At 42.2% G+C, this 25590-nt stretch overlaps 2 pseudogenes; one reads left to right on the top strand and one right to left on the bottom strand.

The window, feature by feature from the left end:
• Positions 1–6415: 6415 nt before the first annotated feature.
• Positions 6416–13258, bottom strand: LOC103704428 (annotated as a pseudogene).
• Positions 13259–14083: 825 nt separating this feature from the next.
• On the top strand, positions 14084–16578 carry LOC103704429 (annotated as a pseudogene).
• The last annotated feature ends 9012 nt before the right edge of the window (positions 16579–25590 follow it).

Consider the following 25590-nt stretch of genomic DNA (forward strand, 5'->3'; position numbering starts at 1 on the left):
TCCCATTGATAAACCTTTACATATATAGGTTGTAAGCTTGTTAACCCACAACAGAATACAGCGGAGCATATCCTTGAAGATATACTGGAGCTAACAGCAGGGAGATTATCTAGTTACAGTCGCAGGAATATCGGAGAAGAGTAAGGATTATCCGTTATTCCTATTACATGTTGGGGTTGTTTTCGACTTGATCAGACTTCAAAAACACAATCGATCGATAATAAGAAACCTTAATGCGATCGAATGCAACTTAAGTTGAAGGGAATCAGGATTGGATTCGAACTTCTGATTCCATTTATATAAAGCACTGGAATAAGTCATGAGTCACAAGCCTCATGCAGCCTGACCTTATTGGAATAAGGTGCAAATCAGGTTGGCTGTGGATCGTGCAGCGGGCTCCCACCTTTTTGTACGCATCCAAACTTTGTAGCGGTCCCTACTTGGACTATGTCCATGACGTTGCCCCGTGTTGTATAAGTTGCTGCGTGTCCAAAAAATAGGACAATCTAATGGTGATTATTTTCCGTGACCTTAGTTTTAATAGATCCTATGGCTTTGATCCAACACACTCAAAGTCTAAGTAACAGTGAATTGATGTCTTATGGTCCGTTGTTAAGCAGTAGTTAATTATACTGCCAGATGCAGGAGGATGGACAGAGAAACAGCCTTGACAATGAAAAGCAGTAGTTTTAAAACCATCTTGTGTCACTTCAATCCATTAATTATTTTTATCGAACAACACTAATAATTCTATGAGACTCACATTCTTGTTCGATAACTACAAATGCTTGTTATAGCCTAGGGATCTTTATTTTAAATGAATGAGAGAGTGAGAGAGATTAATGCAAAAGAGTATAACCACTGAGAGAAAATGGCCCATGGAATGGACTGAGCTAGTTAGTATCAAAATTATTTTTTTCTTAATTCACCGAACACATGCATCATGTGTTAAATAATAATTTCTAGTAATGCGAATGAATTTGGAATGGCTTCCCTGTTCTATATAGATAGATCTGACTCAAAAAAGTCGAATGAAACTTTGCCATTGCTTCATAAGTGTTGGCATATAGTTGATATGGTATAAATGGAGCAATAAAATGCTACACACTGCTAATATAACACCACCTGTATAACATTTTTATGTAACTACATGTAGTAGTTACCTCATGATTACTGTCCTTAATTATATTATTCCTCCAGATCACTTTTGTCACGCCCCCGCCTGCGTGGGGCACGTGAGGCACCCAGTGCCCACGTGGGGGCCACATGAGGGGGGACCGCGAGGCTCTCCTGCTAGATATTGTCCGGTTTTGGGGCTTCATGTAAGCATCCTTCACCCCTCTCTGACTTTGTTTTCCACCCAAAACACGTCTGCAAGATTTGGAAACACCTGCCTCATATGTTTAAGCTCTGGAACGAGTCTTTCCGATGTGGGACTATTGCGCCTCACACCCTTCTCACCATCGGACAAGAACCGTCCTTGACTCTGATACCAAATGTCACGCCCCTACTTGCGCGGGGCACGTGAGGCACCCAATGCCTATGTGGGGGCCACATGAGGGGAGAAACACGGGGCTTCCCTGCCAGATATTGTTCGATTTTGGGGCTTCATAGAAGCGTCCTTCACCCCTCTCCAGTTTTGTTTTCTTCCCAAAACGCGTCTGCAGGATTTGGAGACACCCGCCTCATATGCCTAGGCTCTGAAACGAGTCTTTCCGATATGGAACTAGGGCCTCACACCCTTCCCACCATCGGAAGAGAGTCGTCTTCGGCTCTGATACCAAATGTCACGCCCCCGCCTGCGCGGGGCACGTGAGGCACCCAGTGCCCTTGTGGGGGCCACATGAGGAGGGAACATGGGGCTCCCCTGCCAGATATTGTCCGGTTTCAGGGCTTCATGCAAGCGTCCTTCACCCCTCTCCGATTTTGCTTTCTTCTCAAAACGCGTCTGCAGGATTTGGAGACACCCGCCTCATATGCTCAGACTCTGAAATGAGTCTTTCCGATGTGGGACTATTGGACCTCACAACTTTTGTTTCTTAAGCATACAACTTTTTGCAATGTCTTCATCATACCTAGCCATATGGTAAGACATGGATCTCTTATTTGATGTATCATGTGTTTTAAAAGAAAATATATGGTAAATCAAGAAAATATATGGTAAATCCATCAATGTGACCCAAAGCACCCAGTCTCCCCCATTATTGACTGTAGCAATGAGACATCGTGACTTCTTGACTTGGTGAATAGTATTGCCCACTCCCCGCATTCTTGACTTGCAGCAATGTGACCCAAAGCACCCAACAACTTGGCCAATAGTATCCCCACCCCCTTCTTTAGGCCTTGACTTGTAACAATGTGACACCCAATAGGTGTCGAAGAAGGACTTCTGCAGACACCGCGGACCGCGGCAGGAAAAAACGAAGCAGTGCTCATGTGGGGGCCACATGAGGAGGGAAAACGGAGCTCTCCTGCCAGATATTGTCCGATTTTGTGGCTTTACGCAAGCGTCCTTCACCCCTCTCCAGTTTTGTTTTCTTTCCAAAACGCATTTGCAGGATTTGGAGACGCCCGCCTCATATGCCCAGACTCTGGAACGAGTCTTTCCGATGTGGGACTATTGAGCCTCACAACTTTTGTTTTCTAAGCATACAACTTTTGCAATGTCTTCATCATACCTAGCCACATAGTAAGACATGGATCTCTTACTTGATGGATCATGTGTTTTAAAAGAAAATATATGGTAAATCAAGAAAATATATGGTAAATCCATCAATGTGACCCAAAGCACCCAGTCTCCCCCATTATTGACTGTAGCAATGTGACATCGTGACTTCTTGACTTGGTGAATAGTATTGCCCACTCCCCGCATTCTTGACTTGCAGCAATGTGACCCAAAGCACCCAACAACTTGGCCAATAGTATCCCCGCCCCCTTCTTTACGCCTTGACTTGTAACAATGTGACGCCCAATAGGTGTCGAAGAAGGACCTTTGCAGACACCGCGGACCGCGGCAGGAAAAACGAAGCCCTCCTCCAAATCTGTACTGCCCGAGGACATCCAAGAAGAACATGACTAATGGACTCATCTGTGTTAAGGCAAACCTTGCACATCAGAGTAGTCTTAACATATCTTCGGGTGGGTCAAGGACCATCAATGGAGGGTGTCACTCCAAGCTCGGTGATGAACTTTTGCAACCATACAGTTTCCTTGGCGGCATCAGATGCTGCGATATATTCTGCTTCACATGTAGAATCTGCCACTGTATGCTGCTTGGAACTCTTCCAGCAGATGGCCCCACCCTTAAGAGTAAAGATATATCCCGACACGCTCTTGCTATCATCTTGATCTGACTGAAAACTTGAGTCGGTATATCCCTCAAGTTTTAAGTCAGAATCACCGTAGACCAGCCACTGATCTTTAGTATTTCTCAAATACTTAAGGATGGTTTTTACAACCTTCCAGTGGTTGCTACCTGGATCAGACTGGTATCTGCTCACTACTCCTAGTGAGTATGCCACGTCTGGTCTAGTACATGTCATGGCATACATTATAGATCCCACTGCCGAAGCATATGGAATTATATCCATACTCTCTCTTTCTTGAGGAGTTGTCGGACAATCCCTTTTAGAAAGATTAATTCCATGGCCCATCGAAAGATAGCCTTTCTTAGAATTAATCATACTGAACCTCAATATAGTATCAATGTATGTGGATTGGGATAATCCAAGCAATCTTCTAGATCTATCTCTATAGATCTTCATCCCTAGGATGTAAGATGCTTCTCCCAAATCCTTCATGGCAAATTGAGATGATAGCCAAACCTTTATTCCTTGTAATGCAGGAATGTCATTTCCGATTAAAAGAATGTTATCCACATACAAAACAAGAAATATGATAACTGAACCATTTGCCCATTTATAAATGCAAGGTTCCTCTTCATTCTTAATGAAGCCATATGATTTGATCACCTTATCAAATCGTATGTTTCAACTCCGTGAAGCTTGCTTTAATCCATAAATAGATTTTTGAAGTTTGCACACCTTAGACTCATCTGCAGATATAAAACCTTCATATTGTATCATATACACCTCCTCTTCTAAATCTCCATTTAGAAAAGCGGTTTTAACATCCATCTGTCAGATCTCATAATCCAAGTGTGCTGCTATCGCAAGCATAATCCGAATGGATTTGAGCATTGCCACAGGAGAAAATGTCTCGTCATAGTCAATACCATAACGTTGACGATATCCCTTGGCAACCAGACGGGCTTTATAGATCTCTACTTTTCCGTCTGCGCCCCGTTTCCTTTTGAACATGACTAATGGACTCATCTGTGTTAAGGCAAACCTTGCACATCAGAGTAGTCTTAACATATCTTAGGTTTAAGATCATTGGGGATCGTAACAAAATTGGAATCAAAGCATCTATTTAAGACCAATAGGGACTGTGATAGAAATATATGAGAGCTTAAGGTTTAAGACCACCAGGGATTGTGATAGAAGTGTCTCGATATTACGATCACTTGAGATATGACAAAAGTAGCAGAAATAAATCAGAGCTTAGGTGTAAGCACTAGGCATTATGATAAAACGTATGTATTAGTTTGACATTCGACGAGTACAGAAGGATTGGATGATTTGTCTCTGATCATGATAAAAAAGATTTGACCTAAGAATAATATAGAAAGGTTAACCATGGTATACGATATTAGTAGGTTATACAATACCATATTTATTTGTTCAGATGTTTAAATGACTTGAAAGTTTAAACTTGATATGGGTGTAGATGTGATAGCACTTTTAGTCTTAGAGTTAATTATTAGAGTGAAATTTGCACATGGATCTTTCATAGTAAGCTAAGAAAGATTTTTCATAGTATCCCAAAAAATTATAATAAAATAATATATACAATAGAAATTAAATTAAAAAAAGGAATAATTAAAAGAAGCGAGTACCATCACTTGATCGTTATACAGGCCTTGTGATGTTAAATGTGGTCAACAATAGAAGATTAGAAATTGAAAAGGCTCCATTGGAAGGATTTAGTAGTATAACAGGCTGTCAACTTGATTCTATTTTTTTGGAAATTGGTGCCAAATCCTGGCTTGGGCAGATTCAAGAAAGCTATCTATCATGAAACCTGTTATCCTAGTTGGTGGTTAGAGAGACCTACTTTAGTGTTTATAATTTAAGCTCAAGCAACTAGGAAGTAATCTTCTGAGTTCTGAAATTCCCCTAGACTTGGAAAGATTTTAGGAGAGAGAGATAATGATTACGTGTTGACTAACTTTACCTTAAGAATAAAATTGTGCCTCTAGGAAAATAAATTTGCACGGTAAATGATAATATCTACTTGCTTGAATTTAGTAGTTCTCCAAATAATAATAAATGCTACTGGTAAACAAGTTAGTTTATATATAGTATTTATTGTTATACATGGTATATATCAAGGACCGCCGTTTCGCCTCGAACCGCACAATTTGGGGCATATCGAGCGGTACTAGAGTCTGACAGGCGCTATTATAGCTCTCGATTCGAAAAATCTGCGAGGAAAGGAAAGAGGGAGAAGGAAAGAGAGAAACATAGAGAGGGAGGGAGGGAGAGAAGGAAGGAGATGCCAGGAGAGGGTGAGAGAGAGGGCATGGAAGCCCTTCTATCCTCCTTTGTTTGTCCGCAAGGGGTGCGAGGTGGAGCCTCTATTCCGGAACCCTTTTGAAATAGGGGCTCTGCTCCGAAGTTGGTCCCAATTTTTTTTTATTTCTTTAAGTGAAGTTGGTCTCGATTTTTTATTTTTTTCTTATTCTTTAAGTGAAATCGACAAACTTTGTACTGACTTTATTTAAAGAAATAAAAAAAATAAAAATTGTTGTCTCAACTTTTCGGAAAACTGGTTGATATATATATATAGATTTTTCATTCATTGGTTAATCCTATTAATGGCTACCTCTAGATGGACAGTGAGGGGAGATGATTGGATGTATCACTACTATATTGATGTAACTTCCTACGATGTACAATTTTTACTTTAATGTACTTATTATTTGTTCTTTAAAAAGCTTTTTTCCCCACAAAGGCATTTCAAATCTGAAAATATATAATTTTTATAATGATTAATGGCCTGTCATTAATCATCATAAGAGAAAATATTCCAAATACCATCATTCATCCATCTCTCAAAGCAAGAAATAAATGATCCGGCGTAGGATTTGTACGTAGGAAGTTGAAATATCAACCGATGAGCCTATGCATAGGGTCGTGCTTGAATGAGAATGCTCCATACATTATAATAAAATGGGCTGCAAGATGACAGTCAACCAAAAAATGTCTCTATCAAGAAGGTAGGCAATGTCAATGAATCATAGGATTGAGGGTCCGCATGGAGGTCGGTCATGATTCACGACAAGCAACTCATTCCCAAATGAGGATTTTCTGGCTCCAAATTTATGCAACCATAAGCAGAGAATCATAGCAGGCCACTCCTTGAAATGGCCTTTTATTTCGGTTATTTTGGCATAATACAAGATCAACCCTCCTCCTTACAATCTACAATCGAGTTGAGTTGATGGTAGTTGCCACTATAGGACTCCTCACCACATACTTCCCTTTATCATCCACCCAGCTTAATGAACCATGAAGCACCTCATCCGCTTTCTTCCCCATCTGGCCCACCAGAATGAGAGCGAAACTTTTCTTCTCGTACTTCTCGTGAAAAACCAACTTCTCTGGCACGACCCTGATTGCAAACCCCTTCATAGCCACCACCTTGGCGTTGTAACTCGCCATTGCATCTCCCACATTCGTCACCGTCCTTCGGAACTCTTGGACAACCTTATCGCTAGCAGCAGTCTTGTTAGGATTGAAGAATGCAATGAAGGATGGATAATTGAGATCTAAAGATGCATGCGAGCAATCGAAAGAATAGGTCTTGGTGATCATCTTTATCTGCTTGCTGGTATATTTCATGGCACATAAGAGTCTCACATAGTCCTCGGTACTAGCATCATAGACAAGACCAGGATCGAATGCCCTGTTGGGCTCAATGTGACCGGACCCGATAGCCAGCGGAGTCGCCGCCGGCCGATCGGCATACCCCATGTCTCTAATTAGCATCATGGTGTTGTCCAAATCGTTTGCAGTGGTCACCAGCGCAGATCGAATCGCTGCAGGACTCCAGTCTGGCCTTGCACCCTTGATCATTGCAGCTATGCCTGCTGCATGAGGGCAGGCCATAGATGTTCCTGATATGATGTTGAATGGGCTATACAATTTATGAGACCTGTCGAACCCAATTGATGAATTCTGTGCCCAAGATGCTAGGATCAAGGAGCCAGGAGCCACGATGTCTGGCTTCAGCACAGTTGGGCAGCTTGCCGAGGGCCCTCTGGAGGTGTAGTCAGCCACCATGGGGGCAGGCTTTGTGCCCAAGATGGTCTCTCGGAATCTCAACATGGCTCTCGGGTCCGAGCTTTTATTTATGTACTCCAAGATGGTCTTACTATCTTGAGGGCTGATGATAGCCCCAGGGAACGAGAATTGGACGTATAAGTCCTTGTACAAGGATGCAGATATGAAGAGGGCAACATCCACTTTAGCAGACTCAACTTGAGAGGTGGCGAATTCGAGATCCTTGGCATCACATAGTATCATCTTGTGACGCGCATTCTTCAGCAAGGTCCTGTTGCCACAAGACCCCATGAACACCAAGGGCAATGCATGCCCGGTGGAAGCTGGCCTTCCAGCGTACAATGATTGCCCGATGATGGAGCTGCCATCTCCGAGATCGACGATGCCGGCGAAGTCCCGATCGATGGTGGCGGCGCCAATGGTGGTGACCCAGGGGTCCCATTGTGCAGGACCCGAGGTTTTGGGCCGCTGTTGCCCACCGAGGTCGCGACAAATATCCCCTTCTCCATGGCGGCCACAACTCCATCGTGGAAGAGAGCAGGGAGGCCGTAAGACTCAATCGGAGGTCCGATGCCATGAGCCAGTAGTGTTGGTGGCTGAAAAGAGCAACAAACAACTTGGCCAAAATAGGAGAAAAATAGGATTTTCTTTTGTCGTCGATTTTTGGCCGATTTCTTGATCGGCGGCCGCGATTCTAGATTGTGGGAAGAAGAACAAGGAAAGGAGAAAAGGATCGAAGTGTTACCTCAGCTCTGGAGGCATCGACGACCTTGGTTTCTGGTGAGCACAAAGACGAGCAACCATGAACTCAATGGGAGAAAAGAGAGAGAAAGAAGCTCGATGATCATCGGTGGAGGTCCATCGCGGGGGGGGGGGGGGGGGGGGGGGCTTTAAATAGGAGTGGAGGCTAGGCTTATCCTAGCCTCTGACAGAGTTCGTGGTGGACTCTTCCTCCTCCTTCACGATCAAGCAGGGCTTTGCCCTGTATTTTGACTAAAACGGCCCTTTGGGCCACGATTTGGTGCTGGGTCGGGCCAACAGGCCAGTCCAATGAGACTGGGCCTCACATTTTTTCCTCCTTGCTCTGATCAAAACTAACTCTTCTATACCCATCACATGCCTAATTATACGAATCATAAACCTAAGCTTAACTTCTACCCATTACTAGACTTTTAAGCTTAACCCATGATCAAACCTATTGCCTTGATACCATATTTGTTATGTCCCAGATTCGAAGCATGACATGGCCGTGCTACTGAAGGGTATAGCCTACAATAATACAAAGCCAACATTACATTCAACTTTCAAATCCATCACAAACAAATTAGAATAACTAAAAGTCTAATTTCAACATCCATTAAATAAAATCAATATTGGTTTAGAGCATCTACATTCAAACATAAAAATTAAATCTATAATCTTTACTATTCAGAAACTCACGAACTACAATTCCATAATCAACTGAAGAACTAAAGTTCTGCTCTGCTATATAGATCGCCAAGCTTGCTAGCACGAACTCCAAGCTTGGACCATCCTTCGATCCTATCGACCCTATTCGCCTAGTGAGAGAAAAATAAAAATACAGGTATATGAGCGAGACAGCTTAGTAAGTAACCTTTCACTATCTTATTGGATCAAGCATAAGTTTTTCCATATCGATGCATCATTTAAGAAAAATAACAGTTATTACAAAATAAGCTAATACAGTATATTAAATACAGGTCATAAACCAAATCATGCATAAACAAATCTTCCATCTTTTATAAACATAGTACCAAATTTATATTGCAAATAAATTTGTAAATCGTTCTTCATGTCATATAATCCTATTATAAATTAAAATATTGCTCATAAATATTCGTGCTGTAGTCACTATAACCCATGACAGGGCTATTTTCGTAATCGACGGAATATCGTAGTTCATATTCGTTACCAACTTTAACCCGTTGGCAGAGGGTCGTTTTCATTGTATGCTAGCTCAAGGGTGTCGATTGATCCCTATTTCTAGAGGCAGCCATAGCAATCTGAGAGCCTTTAGAAAACTTATATTTTTTACTTTCAAACATACACATTTATAGATGAAAAATACTAAATGACATGATCAGATTCATATTTCAAAACAAAGTTATTTTCATCAAATCATTTATAAAACTTTTTTCATAATAAAGCACAATTTTCGTAACACATATGCCGTTCATAATTTAAGAAACGCATGGTATTTTCATAAGCAAGTTTTATGAACGGAAGACATAATCATTTAAAAGATTATTAAAATTTTAAAATATCTTTACACGAGTTAATATTAAAATATCTTTACACGAGTTAATAAAAAATTTTAAAATATCTTTACACGAGTTAATAAAAAATTTTAAATTAATTATACATTCTAAAAAATATATTTCTTATTATAAATTTATTCTAGTATGGTTTGGTATATAAATAAATATACTAATTATTAATAAATCCTATATTAGATTTAACAATAATAAATAAATATTTTGTTAATTATTTATTAATATTAATACATATTAATAAATTTATTAATATATTTAAAAAATAAACAAATATATTTATAAATATTATTAATCTATACATTAATTATTTATAATATATTATACTTCTAATATAATATATATTAGTATAATTAATATAATATTAGTATAATATAAGTGAGGTTATTTTGCTAAGAAATGATATTTTTTCTGATTACCTCGATTTTCGTTTTTTTTAGTCTCTTACCTCTTTCTGATTCATTAAGTAATTTAATATAGGAAGACAATTCCATCTTTCTGGTAGTATTTGTTTTCATATTTCTTTTAGAAAAATAAACATGAAACCCACAATTTATGTTACTATCTCTCTCATACACTTTTCGTACCAAATATGGTAATTTGATATGAGATTTATTCTTTTATGCTAGATTATTTCTAATCGAATGAGTTCTTAAAAGTATCTCAGGATTTTTCAAAATTGTTTTAGGTGTGGTGCTGTTTGACTTTTAGAGGTGTTTCTAACAAAGGCTACATGGTGAGTACAATGTTAAAGGCTCAGGGAGCTATCCGGGGCTGGTTAAGAGATTTTTTTTTTGATCGGGAGACCTTACATCGAGCCTTTAAGAGTGTCATTATCATAAAGAAGAATATTAGCAAGCATATCCGATCGAAAGGTTATTGCTCTTGGCCTAATAGGCCAAGTCTTGGTGTATGAAGATCTCCTAGGTTCCCCTTAGGTTCCTTCTTTTGCCTCAAATAGTTTTCTACAGGAGAAATCAGTGGCCTGGCTTGGTGGTTTTATTTGTGTGGTTCTTATCATTTAGATTCTTGTAAAAATGGACACAAATGGGCCTGATTATGCTCCAGATGGATAAAGTTTTCTTTGGTGCCTGTGTTTTGAAATAGAGAGTTTTCTGGTTTTTTGGATGTATTCATACGAGTGTCAAAAAAAAAAAAAAAGAAAAAAGGAGGATTTTCGTGGACCTTCAAGTGAGGTTGGGGTCAAGCATGAAGGGTATCCAATCTAAAATATGCAGGTTTGAGTTAGGAACAAGTCGGGGAGTTGCAGTTTGGATAAAGTAATCAGGTATCCTTTTATAGTTAAAATTATAATAATTGATGAGCAAATATAGGATCATAATTATATATATTTTTTAAAAAATAATGGAATGATAGTCTAAACATGAATTTTTATTCAAAAAACTACATTAATCTAAGAAAATAAATATTATTAACATATAAGTTTACAAATTACCATTTTAAAATCAAATAATTGGTCTAATAATATTATGATTAAGAAAGGATGGAAACAAATAATAAATGCTTAAATATATTTGAGAGTAGGTGAGGTTGCTAGGTTAAATGAGAGGAATTAGTTTAGGCAAGGTTCATTCAACAAATTAAGAAAGAAAGTTTGAGAGAAGGTGGAAGTTTTATATGATTTTTGTTTCCGGGGCAAGCTATATTAGGTTTAGGTTGAATCAAACATATTTTTATTGATTCGAACTAAATGCAGATGACCGACATGTGGGCCGAGTTGGGTCGAGTCATATTAGAAATTGCAAAATATAAACCCGACCTGGTTTTCTAAATGGATTTGATTTTTTTTTTCCGACCTAAAACCAATTCATAGTTTGTCGAAAACAGAATGGATGAGGTTTAATTGAGTTAGAATCGAGCCGGATCATAAGTCACCCCAATTCATTTGCAGTGTATTGGACACATCCAATGGCATCGCTCTACATGCCTGGTCTCTAAGAATTCCTTGCAACAATGATCAAATTAAAAAATGGGGCACATGGTAAAAATTGAAACATCCATGGGTACAAGGGAGGATCTAGCTTAATCGGTAATTTATTTGAAATTATTAACTAAAAAGTGATCCCTAGATCAAAGACGATAAAATATAGATTAATATCTATGTAACTTTGAGATAAATTATATGTCAAGTTAATTTAAGTACAATCTTCCAAGAAGCTCATGTAATTAGTGGATAGGAACATCTTCCCAAATTTGTTTCTCATAGTTTCCTAGCTCGTATGAGACAAGTCTCATGGATTAAGACGTCCTCAGGCCATCCCAATCTTCTTTGTCCATTCTCCCTTTGAAGACATCTAGTAAAATCGAGACATCTCACCATCTTTTGTCTTTCATCGTGGGCAATATTCTTCTTTTTATTTGTTTCACTACTTGCTAGCTATAGTATGCTTTTGCTCAGTCGATACTTTGTTTTTTTCCTTGAAACAATGCTTACTTGATATATGTTTTTATGTTTTGGATGACAATTAGCAGAAAATATCAACTTTCATTTCATAGAGACGATGACACGAAGGTTACAAGAAATCGAAAATGTTACACTTTAAAAAGCTAGGGCATTCTTTTAGCACTTTCTTAAAGACATTCTTTATCCAAAGTACCCAATAGGATCCAGCTTATGGGATTTAAAAAGGATAAATTGTTTGATTAGTGAAGTTGGAAAGCTCATAGACAAGGCCAACGATGAACATTAACATATCCGACAGCAACTAACGCATCAAGGATTGAAATAAACATATTCACTTACAAGGTTGGCGACGAACATTAACATAATATTAACATGTAGAGATGCTGATTGGGCACGTCCCCCCAAAAAACAACCATGTCACTGATAGAAAAAGGGATCAAGAAAAGATAATCCGTGATAGAAAAGTCCACAGGGGTCTCTTTCTTCTGCACCACTTTGATGCTCTCCAGTGTCCAATTATTGGTTACTAGATAGGGCTCTTTATCTAGTATGTCTCCTTCTCAAATAGGATTGTCGGGTCAAGTCTCACGTGAAGTCCAAGCTCTTACCTGATTTATTGGTTCTTTTGTTTGAGGCTCGAGACTATAATTTCTAGTTCACTCTTAGCCATTCAGACATACATACATACATACATACATGCATGCATTATGTGTATATATGGTACTATTTAATATTCGATTATTTTGTGTAAAATTTCTCTCATTAAGTGAATATCAGAATTGAATGAATAGGGTCTTAATAGGGAATACCCCTTTATTCGATTAAAATTTCTCTCATTATATATGTGACCACCTCCCCCCCCCCCCCCCCCCCCCCCCCCCCCCCCCCTCCCCGACTTCTTGGTAGCAATGTGGCGCCCAACTGGTTGGTGAATATCTCCGTTCTTGACTTGTAGGAAGTTATCTCCACCAAAAGGGCTCATATCAAGCAACCTGTCTTGTAGCAATGTGACACCCAACAATTGGGTGAATACCTCCGTTCTTGATTTGTAGGAAGTTATCTCCACCAAAAGGGCTCATATCAAGTAGCCTGACTTGTAGCAATGTGACACTCAACAACTAGGTGAATACCTCCATTCTTGATTTGTAGCAAGTTATCTCCACCAAAAGGGCTTATATTAAGTAGCCTGGCTTGTAGCAATGTGACACCCAACAACTTGGTGAATACCTCCGTTCTTGACTTGTAGCAAGTTTTCTCCACCAAAAGGGCTCATATCAAGTAGCCTGACTTGTAGCAATGTGACACTCAACAACTAGGTGAATACCTCCATTCTTGATTTGTAGCAAGTTATCTCCACCAAAAGGGCTTATATCAAGTAGCCTGGCTTGTAGCAATGTGACACCCAACAACTTGGTGAATACCTCCGTTCTTGACTTGTAGCAAGTTTTCTCCACCAAAAAGGCTCATATCAAGTAGCCTGACTTGTAGCAATGTGACACTCAACAACTAGGTGAATACCTTCATTCTTGATTTGTAGCAAGTTATCTCCACCAAAAGGGCTTATATCAAGTAGCCTGGCTTGTAGCAATGTGACACCCAACAACTTGGTGAATACCTCCGTTCTTGACTTGTAGCAAGTTTTCTCCACCAAAAAGGCTCATATCAAGTAGCCTGACTTGTAGCAATGTGACACTCAACAACTAGGTGAATACCTTCATTCTTGATTTGTAGCAAGTTATCTCCACCAAAAGGGCTCATATCAAGTAGCCTGGCTTGTAGCAATGTGACACCCAACAACTTGGTGAATACCTCCGTTCTTGACTTGTAGCAAGTTTTCTCCACCAAAAGGGCTCATATCAAGTGGCCTCCCCTCCTCTCTCTCTCTCTCTCTCTCTCTCTCTCTCTCTTCCTTATATACGCATAGCACAGAGGCTTCCCTCTAATCTAAGCGACGCCGCCACAACACCATGGCACTTTTGTCATCCTTCCACTATGTGTGGATGGCAGTAGCCATACTTACCTCACATATGATACCAACATCAGCTGAAGTTGCCACCTATATTGTCCACATGGACTTATCAGCCATGCCCAGAGCCTTCTCAGGCCACCACAGCTGGTATACCTCTGTCGTCGCCGCCGCCACCGCCACCTCTGACTCGATCTCTCCAACCTCCAACCTCATCTATGTCTATGACAATGCTATTCATGGATTCAGCGCTCGACTCTCGCCATTGCAGCTCCAACAACTCAAGAGATCACATGGCTACTTGTCGTGCTACCGTGAAATGCCGGTGACGGTTGACACCACCCACACCCCCGAATTCCTCCACCTTAGTTCAGGTTCCGGTTTGTGGCCGGCCTCCAACTATGGCGAGGACGTCATAATTGGGGTGGTCGACACCGGGATATGGCCCGAGAGCAAGAGCTTTAGTGACGACGGCATGACCGACGTGCCTGCCAGATGGAAGGGCGTCTGCGAGCAAGGCACTGCTTTCAGCTCCTCGGCGTGCAACCGAAAGCTCATCGGAGCCCGAAGCTTCAACAAGGGCTTGCTTGCAGCACACCCAAACCTCACCATTGTGGTCAATTCCCCGCGTGACACCGAAGGTCATGGCACGCACACCTCCTCCACCGCTGCCGGGAATTACGTCCCCGACGCGTCCTTCTTCGGGTACGCACCAGGCACGGCCCGGGGGATGGCGCCCCGTGCGCGGCTAGCCATGTACAAGGCTCTTTGGGATGAAGGAAACGCCATGTCCGACATCATCGCCGCAATCGACCAAGCTATATCTGATGGCGTGGACGTCATCTCCCTATCTTTGGGCTTCAGACTTCCTCCCACTCTACAAGGAACCCATTGCCATGGCCTCCTTCGCCGCCATGGAGAAGGGGATATTCGTCACGACCTCCGCAGGCAACAGGGGCCCAGACTTGCGGGTCCTGCACAACGGGACCCCCTGGGTCACTACCATCGCCGCCGGCACCGTCGATCGGGGCTTCGCCAGCATCGTCGATCTCGGAGATGGTGGCTCCATCACTGGGCAATCACTGTACCCTGGAAGACCACCTTCCACCAGGCATGCATTTCCCTTGGTGTTCATGGGGTCTTGTTGCCCCGGCACCGTCGATCGGGGCTTCGCCAGCATCGTCGATCTCGGAGATGGTGGCTCCATCACTGGGCAATCACTGTACCCTGGAAGACCACCTTCCACCAGGCATGCATTTCCCTTGGTGTTCATGGGGTCTTGTGGCAACAAGACCCTGCTGAAGAATGCGCGTCACAAGATGGTAGTATGTGATGCCAAGGATCTCAGCTTTGCCACCTTCCAAGTAGAGTCTGCCAAAGTGGATGCTGCCCTCTTCATACATGCTAAAGTGGACTTATACGTCCAATTCTCATTCCCTGGGGCTATCATCAGCCCTCAAGATGGTAAGACCATCTTGGAGTACATAAATAAAAGCTCGGACCCAAGAGCCATGTTGAGATTCCGGGCGACCATCTTGGGCACAAAGCCTGCCCCCATGGTGGCTGACTACACCTCTAGAGGGCCCTCGGCGAGCTGCCCAACTGTGCTGAAGCCAGACATTTTGGCTCCTGGCAGCTTCATCCTTGCATCTTGGGCGCAGAATTCATCGGTAGGGTTCGACAGGTCCCGTGAATTGTATAGCCCATTCAACATCATATCAGGAACATCCATGGCCTGCCCTCATGCAGCAGGCATAGCTGCAATGATCAAGGGTGCAAGGCCGGACTGGAGCCCTGCGGCAATTCGATCTGCGCTGGTGACCACCGCAAACAATTTGGACAACACGATGATGCCAATTAGAGACATGGGGTATGCCGATCGGCCGGCGGCGACTCCGCTGGCTATCGGGTCCGGTCTCATTGAGCCCAACAGGGTACTCGATCCTGGTCTTGTCTATGATGCCAGCACCGAGGACTATGTGAGACTCTTATGTGCCATGAAATATACCAGCAAGCAGATAAAGATGATCACCAAGACCTATTCTTTCGATTGCTCGCATGCATCTTTAGATCTCAATTATCCATCGTTCATTGCATTCTTCGATCCTAACAAGACTGCTGCTAGCGATAAGGTTGTCCAAGAGTTCCGAAGGACGGTGACGAACATGGGAGATGCGGTGGCGAGTTACAACGCCAAGGTGGTGGCTATGAAGGGGTTTGCAATCAGGGTCGTGCCGGAGAAGTTGGTTTTTCACGAGAAGTACGAGAAGAAAAGTTTCGCTCTCATTCTGGTAGGCCAGATGGGGAAGAAAGCAGATGAGGTGCTTCATGGTTCATTAAGCTGGATGGATGATAAAGGGAAGTATGTGGTAAGGAGCCCTATAGTGGCAACTACCATCAACTCAACTCGGTTGTAGATTGTAAGGAGTGTTAATCTTCTATTATGCTAAAATAACCAAAATAAATGGCCATTTCAAGGAGTGGTTTAAATTGCTATGATTCTCTGCTTATGGTTGCATAAATTTGGAGCCAGAAAATCCTCATTTGAGAATGAGTTGCTTGTCGTGAATCATGACCGGCCTCCTTGCAGACCCTCAATCGTATGATTCATTGACATCACCTACCTTTTTGATAGAGACTTTGTTTGGTTGACTAGTAAGGAGTGTAAGATTTACTTACTTCTTTCGTCTTAGACCGTTAAACTTCACTAGGCAATTCAGTTAAGCCTATAAGAATATTAAAGGCAAAATTAATTTTTGTTTGACGATTTTAGTCGAATTAAAATAATAATAAACAAGAATAAGCGTTTGACGATTTTAGGTAGGTCAGACCCGAGCGATTCGATCAATAAATCATAGAGCATGGACTCAATCAGGGCCAAGGTCGCTTAATATAATTCATCATCAGTGACTTCCGTAGACACTTGATAAGGCCAGATGATCAGACGAGTAAGCGACCCGGACACTAAGACAATTCAAGGCCTCTTTTTAGGGGTCAACTCGGGTTCGTAGATAAGCTCAACAGAACCCGATTAGGAATTTCTTACATCTTCTAGAGAGAGAGAGTAGAGAAAAACAAAGAGAAGAAAGTAGAGAGAGGAGGGAGGAGAGAGAAAGAGAAGAGAGAAAACTCTCTTCTTTCTTCTCAAAATAGGGGAGAGCCCACTCTCCCCCTCTTCTCGAAACAGGTGTGACGGCCACCAAGCGACCCAGCCTCGACGACGACGGCTCGCCTAGTGACGTCGATGGCGACTAAGGTCGGCCAAACGGAAGGAAACGATAACTAAGGTCGGTCGAACAGAAGAAAAGAGGAAAGAAAGAAGGGCTCGTCCCTTCTCTTCCTCCCTTCTCTTTCAACCACAGTAGGCGATCAATCGCTTGTCGTGCAGTCAAGAGACAACCAAGGGCGACAATGGGTAATGGTGGCCAGCAGCGGTCGACAAAAACAAAGAGAAAAGAAGAAAAAAATAGCGAATGCCCTATTTCAAGCCATTCCGATAGCTCGCTCAGTCCGGCGAAGCATTCGACGGTTCTTCTCGGCAACTATCTAAGAAAGAAACTCGGAATTGAAACTCAAAATCGGCAGCTTGATCTAAGTCTTCATCGATGGAGTCAGGAGGAGGAAGGAGGAATAAATAGGCGTAATCCTTGAGTTCTACTCGAACTCGGATTGCCTGGGTATCCGCGATTTTCGCAAGAAATGGAGGAGGAAGAAGACTCCGATTGGAAGTCTTCTCCTTCATCCATCGCGAGCAACAGGGTTCGCTTCAATTAGGTCTCACCTCTTCAGGCCGGCCCACTAACCCAATGGGCTGGGTTATTACATTAAGTGTCCGTCGCAATGCAGTGTTTGTTACACTTGCAAACCAAGGCGACAACTTGGTAGCTGTTGACATGGCTAGTTGCTTCTTTGGTGTTCAAGGGCTTAGCATTCTCCCAGGTTTGATCATTCTGAGAATTGGTTGCTTTTCTTCGTCTAGAATAACCCCTTAATATAATTATTTGTCAATGTCATATGACTTTTTAGGACATTAGCTCATGCTAGAGATGATGAGATGCCACATTTGACCTTTAATCTAATAACAAGATGCAAAATAGTTAGGACCAGATGGTCGCAGAATAATTTATTAGGAAAATATGTAAGCAATTCTGGAAAATGGAATTGATACTTATAGTAACCTTCTAATTCCATTTTTATAGTATCACCGCTCTGACTTAAATGGTTCAAGAAGCTATAATATGGGTGCTCCTGTTTTGCTCCTAAAGTATCCGATCATATAATATTTTTTTGACTTTAAATATTTGAATTCTTTAGAAATGGAGAGAACAGCAACATCTTTTAATGCTCTTTATCACATAATGTTTGTTTGTTTGTTAAAAAATTCAAGCATGAATCCCTTTTTTGTCAAAGAAATGGGAACTTCTTTTGAAAAATCCCTACTGGAGGAGGGAATGAAAAAGTTTAGAGTTCCACAATACACTTGTTTATGTACTGATTTACAGTTATTTCATTTTTTGCTCACTCCTATCTTATCCATATCTTTTGTATGTAATGTCTCAAATGAATCTTTTTTTCCTTTTTTGAGAAATATGGTGGGAATACCCACCACCAAGGTTTGAAGCCTGGACCTCTCCTAAGTGGATAGGGATGCCACCCAACTAATCTAAGCCATACTTGTATGTGTCAAATGATTAGGCCCAGCCCAGACCCAAATTGTGGAACTGGGCGAGTTCAGCCGAGCTCGGCCCAGGCCTGGTTGAAGAGCTGACTGGACCTGGCCTGTGGGCACCTAGGGCACCACAGGCTCAGCCGTGGTTGCCCTAAGGCACCAGACGTGGCCGCAGGGTCGCCAGGCCCTGGCCAAGCCCCGCCTCACATCCGACAAGGAGGTGGTGGCACCACCAGAGAAGAAGAAAAAGGAAAAGAAAAAAGGAGAAATGAAAGAAAATAAAGGAAGAAAAAGAAAAGGGGGAGGGTCATACCTAGATCACTCGTGCCTCCTTCTCGGTCCCGGTGGTGCTCCTCCTCCGCCGTGGTTGGGTCGAGGTAAGGGAGGTCCCGGGAGACTAAACCCCTCCTTGGACGTCACTTCGGAGGGGGTTTAGCCCCTCCCTCCCTCACTGCTTCCACCTTGAGGAAGTGCACCCCTTGGCCGCACTCACAGGAATGGTTGCAGGCCGAGGGAGAGTCGGTCTCCTCTGGGGGGCTCGAGGGCGACGGTCCCACCTCGGGGACCCTGTTCAACTCCTCCGTCATCACCTCGGAGGAGGTCCAGGGCTCCTGACCCTGCTCCTTCTGCTGCTCCGAGGTGGGAGACATCTCTCGGCGGAAGCCGAGAGGCTCACCCCCCGGTGGCACAACGAGAGGAAAGCAAGGGAGGTCGGGGTGGGAGCAAAGGAAAGGAAGGAGGAGAGGAGAAGGCCAGAGGTTTCGGTTGGAAGGAGAGAAAGAGGGAAGAAAAGGTTAGGGTTTCGATGGAGACGAAGGAAGAAAGGGAAGGGAGATGAAGAGGCGAGAAGCCTCTGGAAATAATGGGACTCTTAACGGGTCCGGCCTGACAGGTCGGCTTCAAGTTCAGGTTCGAAACCCGTTAGGTATAATAAACTATAAATCGGTTTAGCCAAATTTGACTAAATCCGAGCCCAATCAGATTGGGTTAAGACTGGATGAGCCTAAACTGTAAATTAAGTCAAATCTGAATCTAATTAAGCCCGAATTGTAGTGGGTCTGAACCTAATTAAGCTAATTTAGTCTTAGCAGACCCGATTGAATATGATCAGGCCCAATTCAACTAATTTGAGATCAAATTGGCCCTGGGCTGACCTTGCCTCAAGCTTAAACGAGCCACCTTGACCCTGAACTAAAAATTAAACCCAAGTAAACTTGGGGCTGAGCCTAATGACCTAATCAGAAGACCCAATTTGACCAGAAAGGGCTAGACCCAATCATGAACCAGGCCCAATCCCCCAATTAAAAATTTAATTGGCCTATGTGGACCCAATCTAGTTTTGAACTAAGCATAAATGCTCCAAAATTGGGTAAATTGGACTTGGGCTAGATCCTTGGATGTAACAAGAAATAATGTGATCCCTATGATATTATTTTAGGTGATTGAGGATTTGTTACCTGGATTTAAGGAATTGGAAAGCAAATTAAAGGTAAGTAACTTGCCTTAATCTTATTAATTCATGGATCATGTATATATCATGTTTTATAAAGATTTTAAAGTGTTATTCATGCATTGTGAATTATGTATGAGATGAATTATGATGTTATAAGTGCAGTATTTGTGGTATAAACCTAAGATCAGATGTTGATTGCCGTCAATGTGTTTTCACTCTATCTATGCCTACTATTTGTAAAAAGTACTATTTATGAGCTCTTAGATGCTATGGATGGCTCTCCTTAGTGGGTAAGAGTAACTGAGCGTATGGCCTCGGCCAGTAAAAAAAATAACTGAGCATACGATTTCTATCATGGGAGTTAAGTACGGTTGTAGCTATAAATCTGAGAGTGTAGATTTTAAACCACGACATGCCGGCATACAGTTTCACGATGCATTTTTCATGAAAAGATATGTTGGTACATACACTGATTTACTGGCTCAATGTGAATGTTTTAGTATGAAAAACTGTTATATGATATACTTGTTAGCTTCTCAAACATTGTTTAAAAATGCTTAGTATTATATTTGATCCAATAAAATTATGCATGATTACTTACTAACTACCCATTTATTTATATTTTTCTTTCAGACTACCGCCAATGATAGCACCTGGAGACACCTTTTTGGCATCAGGTTTTCTTTTTTTTTTTGGGGTAAACATACTGTTGTGTACTTAAAATGCTTATAGAGGCTCCGTACTTCGAACTATCCTGTAAGTTACACTGGAGATGTTATATGAATAAAAGTTGACCAGCTTGACTATCTTGTTATTCGTACATGAGGCTTCATGCTATTGTGGGCGGTAGTCGGCAATAGCACGGCCGTATCACGGATCCGAATTCGGGTTTTGACAAAAAACATAATGGATCGACAATAATAAACCTTAATGCAATCAAATGCAACTTAAGTTGAAGTGAATCAGGATTGGATTCAAACTTTTGATTCCATTTATATAAGCACTGGAATAAGTCATGAATCACAGACCTCATGCAACCTGACCTGCTGTTAGCCTTGGCTGCATTAAGGGTTTGTCACTTGCGGAGATATTTACAAATTACAAATAGGTTAACCATACTCTCTGGATAACCTGGCCCGGGTTTTGGAGTTCTAAGCTTCTGCCTTGTGCCCTGGCTATGCGTGCGGTTAAGGCTGCCTGTGGGCCATGCAGCGGGCTCCCACGTACCTTTTTGGACCATGTCCATGACGTTACACGCGCGTTGTATAAGCACCTTAGTTTTAATGGTGATTGGCCAAACACCTTAGTTTTAATAGTTCCTATGGTTTTGATCCCACACAGTCAAAGTCTAAGTTACAGTGAATTTGATGTCTTATGCTTCGTTGTTAAGCAGTTTCCGTGAGTTAATTATGCTGCCGGCTGCAGGAGGATGGACAGAGAGACAGTCTTGACAACGAAAGGCAGTACTTTTAAAACCATCTTGTGTCACTTCAATCCATTAATTATTTTTATCGAACAACACTAATAATTCTATGAGCTTAACATTCTTGTTCAATAACTATATATGATTGTTATAGCGTAGTGATCCCTAGTTTAAATGAATGAGAGAGAGAGAGAGAGAGAGAGAGAGAGATTAATGCAAAAGAGTATAACAACTGAGAGAGAATGCCCTATGGAATGGACTGAGCCAGTTAGTATCTGAAATATTTGTTTTCTTAATTCACCAAACACATGCATCATGCGCTAAATAATAATTTCTAGCTAGTAATGCGAATGAATTAATGGCCTCCCTATTCTATATAGATAGATCTGACTCAGAAAAATCAAATGAAGCTTTGCGAACGCTTCTTAAGTGTCAGCATACTGTTGATGTGGTATAAATGAAGCAATAAAATGCCACACACTACTAATCTAACACCAATTGTATAATATTTTTATGTGAGCTACATGTAGTAGTTACCTAATTATTGTCCTTATATTATTCCTCCAGATCACTTTTGTTTCTTAAGCATACAATTTTTTGCAATGCCTTCATCATACCTAGCTACACAGACATGGATCTCTCATTTGATGGATCATGCATTTTAAAAGAAAATATATGGTAAATCCATCAACCATATAATCATATGTATATTTCATGCCCCCGTTCTTGACTTGTAGTAATGTGACCCAAAGCACCCAACCCCCTACCCCTCTTCTTGACTTCTTGCCTTGTAGCAATGCGAAGACCGCCCCCCGCTTCTTGACCGGTAGCAATGTGACACCCAACTGCTTGATGAATACCTCCTTTCTTCACTTGTAGCAGGTTAATCTCCACCAAATAGGGGTGGCCCAATACATCTGGGGGCCTAAGGCGAATCCAATAAATGAAGCTTTTTTTTTAATAATAAATTTTTTTTAATAAGTATAAAATACTTAAAAAAATGATATGAAAGTAAATTACTATCAAGTACACTATTTCAACAAAAATACATGAATCTAACAAAGATAGATAAGAAGCCTTTCCAATCTAATATAATTTTTGAATAAAAGTATAGAAAAGTAATTACCCTAAAAGAAGGGCCATGAAACTGATGAAAAAACTGAGATAATGCTTGGCAATTCTGTTTACCATGTCAAGCAAGAGCAGAATAGGAAAAGGTCATCCCATGGCACTTCATGGTCAAGGTAAAGAAAAGAATTTGTCGAGGAAGGAACCTCTCTATAAGAGAAAGTAGGGGCATTATGAGAAATTCACTCTATCTAATTAATAAAAGCCCCATCCCACCATCTCCCCTTCAAGTGAGTACCCAAGCAGCCACTGCAACATCACAGCACAGCAGCCATTCAACCCCCCCTCCCTCCTTTTCTTTCTCTACCCTCCAAGAAGTCCATCTCCAATCCCCTTATCTTTCTTCCTGATGGCCGAGTTGGATCAGGAGTAATGTGAGGGAAGGAAAACTGAGACCAAAACCAAAAAAGAGAAGGGATGAAAGATAAGAGTGGCTTCGGGCGTGTATCAAGCCAACCAAATTCCTCCTCTCTCTCTCTCTCTCTCCACCCAAAACAAAACTACTGTCTCCAACTTCCCAAATTGCCCCTCTGCAGGCCAGGAAACTCTCCACCTCCCTTCCATCAAGGGGGGAAGACTCATAGCCAGCTCCTGTTCCCGTTTTATACGGGACCTTTGCTTCCTTTTGGTCGCGGTCAGACGCAAGGAACTTTCCTCTCTCTCTCTCTCTCTCTCTCTCTCTCTCAATCTCTTTGCTCCCTTCACCTCCCAGAGGCCTTCCATTGGCCCAAGGCCTTAGGCCAGCCCTACCGCCAAAAGGACTTATATCAAGCAGCCTGACTTGTACTAATATCACACCCAATAATTGGGTGAATACATCCGTTCTTGACTTGGAGCAAGTTATCTCCACCAAAAAAGGGTCTGACTTGTAGCAATGTGACACCCAATAACTTGGTGAATATCTAGCTCCATTCTTGACTTGTAGCAAATTCTCTCCACCAAAAGGGCTCATATCAAATAGCCTGACTTGTAGTAATGTTACACCCAACAATTGGGTGAATACATCCATTCTTGACTTGTAGCAAGTTATCTCCACCAAAAGGGCTCATATCAAGTAGCTTGACTTGTAGCAATGCGACCCTCCATAACCTGGTGAATACCTTTGTTCTTGATTTGTAGCAAGTTCTCACCCCCCCCCCTCCATAACCTGGTGAATACCTTTGTTCTTGACTTGTAGCAAGTTCTCTCCACCAAAAGGGTTCATATCATGTTGGGAAATTACCCAAGTCATGACACCTCAGAGGCGCTCGACCGAAGAGCGCCGACCAGATAGGCGCTCGACCGAAGAGCGCCGACCTGAGAGGCGCTCGACCGAAGAGCGCCGACCAGGGAGGCGCTCGATTAGAAAGCGCCGACCAGGAGCAACCCCGCCACAGGACACTCCGCTAAGCGACCTATTCGGCTCGGCACCTCTGCTGAGCCCATGCCTTAGCCGAATATCCAATCTCCGCTTAATCCTCCAACAGGTCTGACAACCAAGTACGTGACTCCACTACAATCTGCCGCCATCCTTAAGTCATCAAGGCACGGGATCTCCACAGGAACTCGGCATGACCTGTCATTAATGCATAAGACCCCCTCGGGCCTCCGATGCACTCAGTCATTAAATGAACACGGCCCAAGACGATCTCCGGATCACTGAACCATCAAAGCATATGGCTCATCCAGACCACCAGTTCATTCAACAATTAATGCACTTACCATCTACGGACCCCAGGCCTACCACGACCGGCGGTTCAACCACCTCAACGGGCCTGACCGACCGTGACAGCTCCCTGACTCCGGCCTGATCCGGCCTTATTCTCCCCCAACGCCATTAATGAGCGCGACCGTGCCCAATTATTGCAAAAGGAGACAAACTCCCCTGTCACCTCTCAGGTAACACTATATCCCTCTATAAAAGGAGGACATTCAAACACAAAAAAGGGGGGGGATAGATACACACAAATACAGGAAAAAAAGGGCTCTCTTCCACCACTCCACCCACAAATTAGCCTCCTCTGACTTAACATTCGGAGGGCCGGCGCCGGAAAATCCGGCCACCAGCTTTTTTGCAGGATCTTCTAGTAGGATGCCGCCCGTCGACGCACCGCCATCCACCGCCCCAGGCAGCGGAGCTCCTCCCTTCTCGGTTTGCGGCATCCCCCGGGTCCAATTTCCAGCAACATATCAAGTAGCCCTCCCACCCTCACCCCCCCCCCCCCCAGGCATGCCTCCTCTCTCCTATTATACTAATATTGTACAACCCATACTTCCTTATTTGTTGTCCTAAATATGGCAAGTGTATATGCATAGTAATAGCTAATTGTAACGTTTTCCAAACTGGCTCTTGGCAGAGCTGCTTGTATCCTTTATAATGGGACGATCCCCAGTGAATAAGATTGATTCCTTTTCCTCATATATTCACTTCATATCTATTCTCATGGTATCAGAGCATGGTTCTAATCTCTCTCATCATATCAGCCGGTTCATATTCGGCATCATATTTTGGTAATTTGTGGCTGTCTTGAGCATGGTTTTCTCTTCTTGTGGTCTCTCCTTTTGTCGATTTGTGTTCGGCATTGCTTTCGTTTGCAGTGAATTTCTTCCTCTCAGCTTTTTTTCTCTCTTTTCCAATGGAGAATCATCGTTATACTGTTAAGCTAGATGGTGACATTTACTTATTATGGTCTTCCTATTTTCAAAACTTCTTGGAAGGACAAGAACTATGGGGCTATGTTGATGGAAGTGTCCAAAAACCAAAAGATGGATCTATTTTAAAATGGGTGATGAATAATGCTAGAATAAAGACATGGATTATGGAATCTGTAGAAAGTTCTATAGCTGTAA

This window comes from Phoenix dactylifera, chromosome 1, assembly GCF_009389715.1.
Source record: "Phoenix dactylifera cultivar Barhee BC4 chromosome 1, palm_55x_up_171113_PBpolish2nd_filt_p, whole genome shotgun sequence".
Lineage (NCBI taxonomy): Eukaryota > Viridiplantae > Streptophyta > Magnoliopsida > Arecales > Arecaceae > Phoenix > Phoenix dactylifera.